Genomic DNA, 10164 nt, shown 5'->3' with positions numbered 1-10164 from the left:
AATATTGAAGGAGAAGAAAGATAGGGATTTGGTTTTCATTCGGTCACTTTAAATCTTGATTAAGGAAAGATTTGAGCTCGACTTTTGATGATTTTTATGTTTTTGTGATCGTTGCTTTGAGTACTAGCTAACCTGTGCCTTAATTTTTGAATTTTTTGATAATTTTGTGAAGTGCCATTGTTGAATCTATAAGTTTTGTGAGGGTTGATGATGAATTATAGAAGTTAGATGATAGATTTTTCATGTTTTGTTAAGTGATTTTTAGTGAAATTTCATAAAAGGGATTAATTTGTGAAAAGTGTAAAATGTGTGGTTAAATTGTGAAATAAATGATAAATATGGGTTGAAATATACACTAGGAAAATTCAGCTAGCATGTATTTGAAAGAAATTATGTAATTTTGTGTATTTGTGAAATAGGGACGAAATTGAATAAATGTGGAACTTTAGGAGCTAAAGTGCAAAATGCCCAAATATGTGTTGTGGACTAAATTGAAAGATTATTTGATTAAAATAGTTGAATTTATTATAATATAGACCAAGAAAAGAGGAACCCGGACTTTGATCGAGGCAAGAACAAAGTAATCGACTAATCGACTAGTTTTGTCGTTTTTACGTCCGAGGTAAGTTCGTACGTGATAAATATTGTCATAATTATGTTTTTAATACTTTAATATTGCATAAATTGTATATATATGATGAAGATTGCGTATGATGACAAATCGACTATGTTTGGCACTTAGTGTGCGAATTGGAATAGCTTTTGCTATATGTGGCACTATGTGTGCGATATTGAGATAGCTTCAGTTTAATGTGATGGCACTAAGTGTGCGATATCATTATAGCTTCGGCTAATCATTTTGGCACTAAGTGTGCGAGTTCCTTGAGTATTGAAAGATTTCCAGATGGATTAACATATTGAACAAAGAGGTGAAAATGTAATAAATAAATACAAGAGAGTACAGGCATGTACGATACCTATGTGGTAGTTGATACTATGTGTATGAAGCTTGATGGATCTATATATATATATATATATATATGATAAATGGTTATAGGTTAGAATTAAGTAATGATATGAGACTTATTAAGTGTTTATTAATTGATGATTTGAATATTATGAACTGTCGAGTTTATTAGTACGAACTTACTAAGCTATGAAGCTTACTGTGTGTTATTTGTTTTTGTTTTATAGATTATCAAAGTAACTTGGACTCGGGATCATCAGGAAACGTCATTACACTATCGATCATATCGTTGGTACTTTTGGAAGCTTTGTATATATGATATATGGCATGTATAGGCTAGTGTCATTTTGGAATGTCTTGAATTATGATATTAGATTTGGCTTGTAAATGTTGGCATGTACTTGACCAATTAAGTTGGATTGAATTACATGTTTGATAAATGATATATGTGATGTATATAATGTCCTAAGTGTTGGCTTGCTTGGAATGGTTGTATGGATGCTCATTTGGATAGTTATATGTTGTGGTATTAATGCTTGAGGAATGGTATGATTTGTGGATGAAGAATTGGTATGTTTGAGAAGCATGAAATGGTTGATAGAAAGATGAGAAAATTCATTTTGCAGTTATGTGAGTTTGATGAGTGTAGCATGTTGATTTGTATGTTTTGATGAGTGTGAATTGACATGTTTTGGCTACCTATATATGTGTTAAAATGATATTATTTTGATGGCTAGGTGTGCATGAGAAAAGGGCGGCAAATTGGCTATGTAAATGACCTATTTTTGTCCACATGAGTAGAGACACGGGCATATGTCTCAGCCGTTTGCGACACATGGTCATGTTACACGGTAGTGTGTCCCCTAGGGTACCCTTTTCGAATTAAGTCAGTATACCCTACAGGTTTGACACGGTCTAGACACACGGACATGTCTACTAGCCGTGTGTGGCACACAAGTTGGCACATGGGCGTGTGGCCGGTCGTGTGACCGAAGTCAGTAAGCCCTCCAGTTTTCCCATGGCCATGACACACGGACGTGTCTTTGGCTGTGGGGTACAAGTCAGCATGTATGCCATATTTTCACACGGCCTGTGGCACGAGCGTGTCTGGTGGCTGTGTGAGGCACACGGCTTGTTCACACGGGCGTGTGACCCTTAAATGTTGAAAAATTTTCTAAGTTTCTCAAAGTTTGCAAATGTTATTGGTTTAGTCCTGAATCACTTCTAAGCATGTTTTAAGGTCTCTTAGAGCCTTATAAGGGACAATGTGAATGATTTGATTGGATTTTAATTATGATTGCACAAATGTATGATTTATGTTATGGTTGATCGGTAATGCCTCGTAGCCTTATTCAGGTGATGGATATGGGTTAGGGGTGTTACACGTTTGCGGAGGCATTATGAAAGGTTTCCATGGAAATGCTGGTGAAGAAAAGAACAAACACCCAGTCAACAATGAGAGCATTCATCATTTGGTCCTCTACATGCACGTGTAATGGAGAATATTCACCCCAAAATTAGGGAAAAAGAAATCATTGGCTGACGAATTTTACCCTAGAGGACAACCCAAGTATAAAAGGTAATAAAAAGGGGAGAGATAAGAGAAGAAAAAGGGCAATTTTTGTGAGTTTGGACAGAGGTCTCATGGCAACAAGAAGGGCAAGTTGAGTTGACTGTGAACTTTGGTGAAGATAAGAAACAAGACACCGAGTTGGGGGATTGGAGTTTTGAAACCCAAATTTCTTCCTCTACATTTTATTTTAATTCTTCTATTCTAACCTAATATTTTGGGATACTGATAATACAAAAACAACTTGAATTCGTGTAGCCTAGCCATGAGCTAACTTAATACGACTAGGGTTTGCTTTAGATAATGTTTTAACTTCAATTAATGTTTATGGATTAATATGGTTCATATTACAGCTTTACCTAATGGTTGATTTTGTTTAAATGCTTAAGAGAGTGTTGATGAATGCTCAATAAGTCTTAAGATAGCTTGACACTGACAAGATTAGGTTACCAAGATCGAAATTGGGTAATATAAGTGAGTGTTGAGTGAAATACTCGTGTAAACTCTAGAAATAGAGCCTTACCTTATACGATTTAGAGGGTTGAGCTTTAGTAGTAGTTTCTAATCCCGAGTCTATAGATATATAGTGCCTTAGGGGTGAGTAACCCTAGGTCTTGCTTTCGATAGAGGCAAACCACATTAGTACCCAATCGAACAGTTAGCTCGCAATAGTTTGACACGGCATTGTTCATGGGTTAGAACAGTTCCCTTATTAATCTCAACCTTCATAACCAATATTCCACCCTTGCTAAAGTCTTTAGTACTCTTTTTTAGTTTGTTGCAATGGTAGTCTCTACTAGTATACTTTATTACTCTCACTTCTAATGTGTTAATCCCATTTTAATCTCATTAAACATCATTTGATACATTTATCTTTTTTGTTCAAGTGTGATAACTTAGATAAAGAGCACTGATCCAATCCTCATAGGAATGAGTCTAACTCATCACTTTATTACTTGATTTGACATGTACACTTTCACAATTCGCACATCATATTCACAAGCGACAAGTTTTTGGCGCCATTGTCGGGGATTGGTGATTGGTAACTTTAGTTTTTGTTATTATAATTTTTAGAGTTGTAGTTGCTAATTTTTTTGTTTTATTATCTCAACAGGTTTGTTACTAGTTGTATGCATAGGGACACTCCTACTAATGAACTTTATCCCTTAGATCCAGAAATTTAAAGGACCTTGCTAAGGAGGAGAAAAGAACAAAGACCAATGAATCAAGATGGTAACAATTCACCTGCTCTCAGGAGTTCTGAATGTTAATCCTCCTATTGCTCAGATGTTTGATGATTAGGATAGGCCAATTCGAGAACATGTAGTGCCTATCTTAGATAACCTGAATATTGGAATAGTCAGGCCATAAATTCAAGCTCCTCACTTTAAACTGAAACCTATAATGTTTCAAATGGTTCAATCAATTGGTCAGTTTGGTAGTTTGCCAACTAATGATCCTAGATTGCACTTGAGACTTCTCTTAGAGGTCTATGATTCTTTCAGACAACAAGGTGTCCCTGAAGATGCCTTAAAACTCAAATTGTTACCCTATTCTTTAATAGATAGTGCTAGAACATGGCTTAACACTTTACCATCTAGAATAGTAGAATCCTAGAATGATCTCTATCAGAGATTTCTGTTGCGATATAGCCCACCCAATATGAATACCAAACTAGGAGATGACATTACATTCTTCAAGCAACTAGAGGATGAAACACTATATGAAGCATGGGAAAGGTTCAATGATTTGCTTAGGAAGTGTCTCATGCATGGATTTCAACATTATACCCAAACAGAGATGTTCTATAATGATTTGAATACACAGACACGGATGGTGATTGATGCTTTAGCTAATGGAACTTTGTTAGATAAGATATACAATGAAGCCTATGAGATTTTAGAGAGAATCGCCAATAATGATTTTCAATACCCTACAAAAATAGCTAGAACTAGGCTGGACCATTCGAACTTGATGTTATTACCTCGCTTACTACTCAGGTATCTTCTTTAGCCAACATGATAAAGACCATGCAGAAGCCTAAAGAGGTGAAAGAGCTGAAAGCACCTAGGTTATCTTTTGTTTATTATGGTAAAGATCACATGTTTGAAGAGTGTCCCTCAAACCCAACATCTCTATACTATATGGGAAACTTCAGTAGGAACAACAATCCTTATTCCAACATGTACAATCTTGGTTGGGAACAACACCTAAATTTTGGGTGGAACAATCAAGGAGCTTGAAATTCCAATAGGACTATTAGACCCAATGTCATGAATGTTCCACCTAATTTCAATTAGTCTATATTGTCTCAACAATGGGTTCAATAAGGACAAACATCATCTTCTTCCTCATCTATTCAGTCTCTACTAAAGGAGTATATAGCCAAGAATGATGTTGTGATCCAGAGCCAAACATTATCATTACGAGCTTTAGAGAATCAAGTAGGACATATAACTAATGCTTTGAACTCAAGAATGCAAAGAACTTTGCCTAGTGATACTGAAAATGCAAGACCACATGGGAAAGAACATTGTAAAGTAGTTACTCTTAGAAGTGGCACACAACTAGATAGAGTTGTCAAGAATGTTGTTCTTGAATCAGTGAATTCAGAAACAATTACAAGCAAAACCCTTGAACAACCTAAGAAGAGTCCCACAACTGAGAAAACTAGACCAAGCAATGCCGAAGCAAACTCAAATATCATTGCCAAACACAATGCTCGGGCAAAACAATCATTACAACCTAAAGTTTGCCCACCCCCACCATTTCCCCAACACTTTCAAATCACAAACAAGACCAACATTTCAAGCGATTCTTGGATGTCCTTAAGCAACTTCACATCAGTATTCCTTTGGTGAAAGCCTTGAAATAAATGCCTAACTATGTCAAGTTTATGAAAGACATACTTTCAAAGAAGAGATGATTGGGAGAATTTGAAATAGTCGCACGCACTGAAGGGTTTATTGCTATGTTGAAAAATAAATTTCCTTAAAAGTTGATGGACCTAGGAAGCTTCAAAATACCTTGCTCAATTGGCAAGCAATATGTTGGGAAGGCCCTATGTGATTTAGGAGCGAGCATAAATCTTATGCCCATGTTTGTGTTCAAAAAGCTAGGAATTGGTGAAGTAAAACCTACAACTGTAACCTTGCAATTGGCAGATTGATCATATGCACACCTAGAAGGTAAAATCGAGGATGTCTTGGTAAGGGTAGATAAATTCATTTTTCCTACTGATTTCATTGTGTTAGACTATAAAACTGACAAAGATGTGCCTATTATTCTGGGTAGACCTTTCCTTGCAACAGGTAAGACTGTGATTGATGTTTAAAAGGGGGAATTAACTGAGGGTGAACGATCAACAAATCACTTTTAATGTTTTCATGGCTCTAAAATATGCTGATGATACCGAAGAGTGTCATGCAGTCAGTTTGTTAGATTACGTTGTGGAAGAAGAATTTGAGAAAGAATACCATGAAAAAGGGCATAGTGAATCAAATTCAATTGATATTGATGAGGAAAAGCCATTAGAACACTACAATGAGTTGTTGGAACCCAAACTAATTGTAGATAAACCTGGAAAGAGGTTTGACACATTAGATTTATCTTCTAGAACTTTTAGTGCTTCTAAATTTTCCATAGAAGAACCAACCACCTTAGAGTTAAAACCTCTACTTTCACAGTTAAAGTACACATATTTAGGAAAGGATAACACGCTACTCGTGGTTGTGTCTATTGAGCTGACTGATGAACAAGAGGTTAAGTTGTTAGCTATGCTTAAGAAATTCAAAAAGGCATTAAGTTGGACAATCACATATATTAAATGAATCAGCCTGACACTCTGCATGCACAAAATTTTGCTGGAAGACTGCTATGACAATTCTATTGAGCAACAAAGGAGATTGAACCCCATTGTAACATCCCAAATTAGGGTTTAGTCGAAAAGTGGTTTTGGGACCACAAATCCAAAGTAAAAATAATTATTTTATGATTATTTGATGATCCATGATATGATTGCATGTTTGTGTGAAATTTTCATGAAGAAATTTTATGCCTAAAGTGTCCAATTTGAAGTTAGGGACTAAATTGAATAAGTTGCAAACTTGGGTTCTAGAAGCTTTTAGCATGAAATTGCTATGGATTATAAATTAGAAGGTCTTAAATAACAATTTAACCAAGTTCTAAAATTTTGGACAAAAATGGGCATGAATAGGAAAAATTTGAAAGAAAAAGCCTTAAGGGCATTTTGGTCATTTAGTAATTAAAAGAATAAAAAGGGAAAAAGAAGCAAAATTCATGTCCATCTTCCTCCCTAAGTGTCGAAATTTAGGTGGCCTCCATAGCTAGGGTTTTTCAACTTTTCAAGCTTGATTGTTGATGTGCGTGATAAGTTTTATATTTATGACTGATCGTATTTGAAAACTAACTATTTTCACAATGAAGGCAAGCGCACCTATCAACAGTAGTAGAGTTAGCAAGACTGGAATGTTGAACCCACAGGAACTAAAAATACTAGTATTAACCTTCTTTTTATTATCTAGCCTAAAAATAAGGGGATTTGTTTTATCTAAACTAATTAACTAAACTAAGAATGCACATGAAGTAAATTGGGGAAATACTTTTAGGAAAACTGATTGATTTAGACAATACCCAAGGGAAAAATCCACCTAGACTTCACTTGTTACTTGACTCTGAGCCAGACGATTTATTCACTTGACTTGATCCGTAGAAATCCCTAAGTTATATTATTATCTCTCTCGAGACTAACAATGTCTAACCCTTGGTTGATTAATTGAAATCTCTTTCTAATTAAAACCCCTAGTGTTGCATTATCTCAATCTATGAATTCCCTTATTAGGTTTGACCTTAATCCGGCAGATTTATGTTGCCCTATGTCTAGGGGTACAATCAACTTCGCTTAATTATGCTAGATCTACTCTTAGACAGGGACTTTTGCTCTTCTGAATAAGCACAACAATACTTGAATCAATATCCTGGAATATTAAGACAAGAATTAAGAACACATAATTAAGAACAAATCAAGTATTTATCATATAATTCAGAAAATAATAACAAGATCCGTCTTAGGTTTCATTCCCCTTTGGTATTTAGGGGATTTAGTTCATAAGTGTAAAAGGAAACATCTCAGAAGAATAATAACAAAACATAAAGAAAACCCAAAAACCCCTGAAGGAAATTGAAGGGAGATCTTCAGTCTTGAAGGAGAATCCAGCTTCTGAGATGGATCAATCAACTTTCTTCGAGTAATTCCTTTCCTCCTACTCCGTGTGTCCTCTCTAGGTACCTCCGGGGGTGTTTATATAGGCTTTAGAATGCTTCAAAACCCTTAAGAGTGGCCTTTTCCGAATAGAATTAGACTTGGGCTCGATAGGGACACGCCCGTGTGAGGTGACTTAGGTCATGTTGCAATTTGTTAAATAGACACAGGATTGTGAACTACTCGTGTGAGGAAGTCCAGGCCGTGTTGATTTCCTACATTGACCCATTTTCTCCGTTTTTGGCCCGTTTCTAGCTCTTTTTACTCTCCTATGCTCACCTAAGTATGAAACATGAAATTAAAGGATTAGGAGCATCGAATTCCAAAAATCTGATGATAATTCATCCAAAAATATGCTAAGCATGGGATAAAAATATGTATAAATTACGACTTATCAAATACCCCCACACTTAAGCATTTGCTTGTCCTCAAGTAAAATCCTCAGCTCATAATCAAAATAAATTCTTCTCAACTTATAATTCTCTTCAATAGTAACTTAAAATAATCCATAAGTAATCATACATTGAAAATTTAACTCGAAGAACATCAAAGTTTCAAACATTCCAAGTTGAGCATTTTATCACGAAAACATAGGTGTCTCCCCTTATCTAAGTAATCACCTTTGATTCAAAATATCATAGAGTTTCACATCCTTACTAAAGATTCACTCAAATCACTTGAGGTGTTTAAGAAAAAGAAATTTAGCACTCAACAGTCAAAATGAAAAGTTATTACCATAGACTTGAGTGAAAATCAAATCTTCACCACTATATATTGAGATGATTCATCAATCAAAAGGTCTTTAGAGGGTTGTAACGTGGCTTTGGTTAAGGGGTGTGGTCACAAGCTAAAAGAAAAGGTTAGAATCAAGATTTAATTGAAAAATTACCTAACTAGAAAATACTAAAACTGATAAATTACATTCCTAATTAGAAGATCCTAGAATTGAGCTTTTCTTCATGGGATATGGAATTAAATACTTAAGCTCAAAAACAAAAAGTTACTACTAATATGTATGTATTTTTTTTAGAACAAATCAAAATAACATAGAACTTTGCTAACTATCAAAAATAAAACATAGCTAAGTAATTTATTCAAATCAAATCTCGACAAAAATAAGGATCAGATGAGGGGATTTCAACAATAATGGGTTATGGGTTAATATTGAGGGTAAATCAATGAATAGCTTGTTAAGCTCAGTGGGGTTAACTAAGGGTTAATTATAAGGGTAGACTTTTATGGAGTAAGTAGGTTAAACCTAAGTGCCTTTATCATCTCGACATATCAAACCAAATGGTGTGGTCTTGACATGCATAATCGAAGCAAGTTCTAGAATAACAAATCAATATTGACGCACTCATAGCAACAATTGAAGTGAGCATGAAAGAAATAATACATGTCTAACACCCCTTACCCGTGTTTGACGCCGGAACAAGGTACGAGGCATTACCGGACTTAATCACTAATCATCGTATAAAAACCGATTCATAATTTCACTCTAATTTAAAAATTTTTCAAACACATTCAAGCTGTCCCTTAAAAAGAGCTTACAAGGTCCATATCATGCTTTAATTCAACCACACACATAGGCAAGCATGCACATTCATAAATTGCATCATTTTATTAATAACATAATCAAGACTATCTACATTAAATGACTTTATACAATAGAGACCTTCAAATAACATAGGTCAGTATTTTAAGCCAATTCCTAGCAACTTAATAACAATTAAACAAGTCTCCATACATGCCAAAGACATAAAATGCTTTAAAACCTTTATATATCGATCAATAGTTTGATAGTGTGATTTAACCTCCGGCGACCTCCGACTCGAGCTAACATTTGCCACACTATAGGAAAAAGGAAAGGAAGGGAGCACGCATTATAGCTTAGTAAGTAAGTATGTAAATATTAATAAAAAATACATTATCATACTTTAAAAAAAGTCACAATATGTTCCCGGAATATTACCATCACAAACACACATACTTTCACTATTACAATCATAAACAGGTTCAAAATAAGCTGTCTAGCAGAGTACCAGAAACTAAATTATTTATTTCTAGAGCTATAGAACTCCAAATTACAAATTGTTAATTTCACTTGAAACTAGATTCACATATATTCTTACCATAAAATTTTCAGAATTTTTGGTCTATCCAATTAGTACAGTTTATTCATTGAACTTACCCCTGTTTCACTGCTCAACTGTTCTGACCACTCTTCACTACGAATCAATTTTTTCCTTGTACAGAATTTAAAGGATGTTCTAGTTTATTTCATTTGAAACTAGACTCATTCAGGATTTCAAGAAAATAAATTATATCCCCTAATAATTTTTGTAA

General features: G+C 34.7%; 1 non-coding gene across 1 annotated transcript; it reads right to left on the bottom strand.

Annotated features, from left to right (window-relative positions):
- Window positions 1–4208: 4208 nt before the first annotated feature.
- Window positions 4209–4315, bottom strand: LOC128287182 (small nucleolar RNA R71). Its single transcript, XR_008277878.1, has one exon. It is a non-coding gene; the product is annotated as a small nucleolar RNA R71 (small nucleolar RNA).
- Window positions 4316–10164: the final 5849 nt, after the last annotated feature.

Source organism: Gossypium arboreum, chromosome 13 (genome assembly GCF_025698485.1).
Source record: "Gossypium arboreum isolate Shixiya-1 chromosome 13, ASM2569848v2, whole genome shotgun sequence".
NCBI classification, from domain to species: Eukaryota; Viridiplantae; Streptophyta; class Magnoliopsida; order Malvales; family Malvaceae; genus Gossypium; species Gossypium arboreum.
Note: the sequence above shows the minus strand (reverse complement) of the source record. Positions and strands in the feature narration are given on the sequence as shown.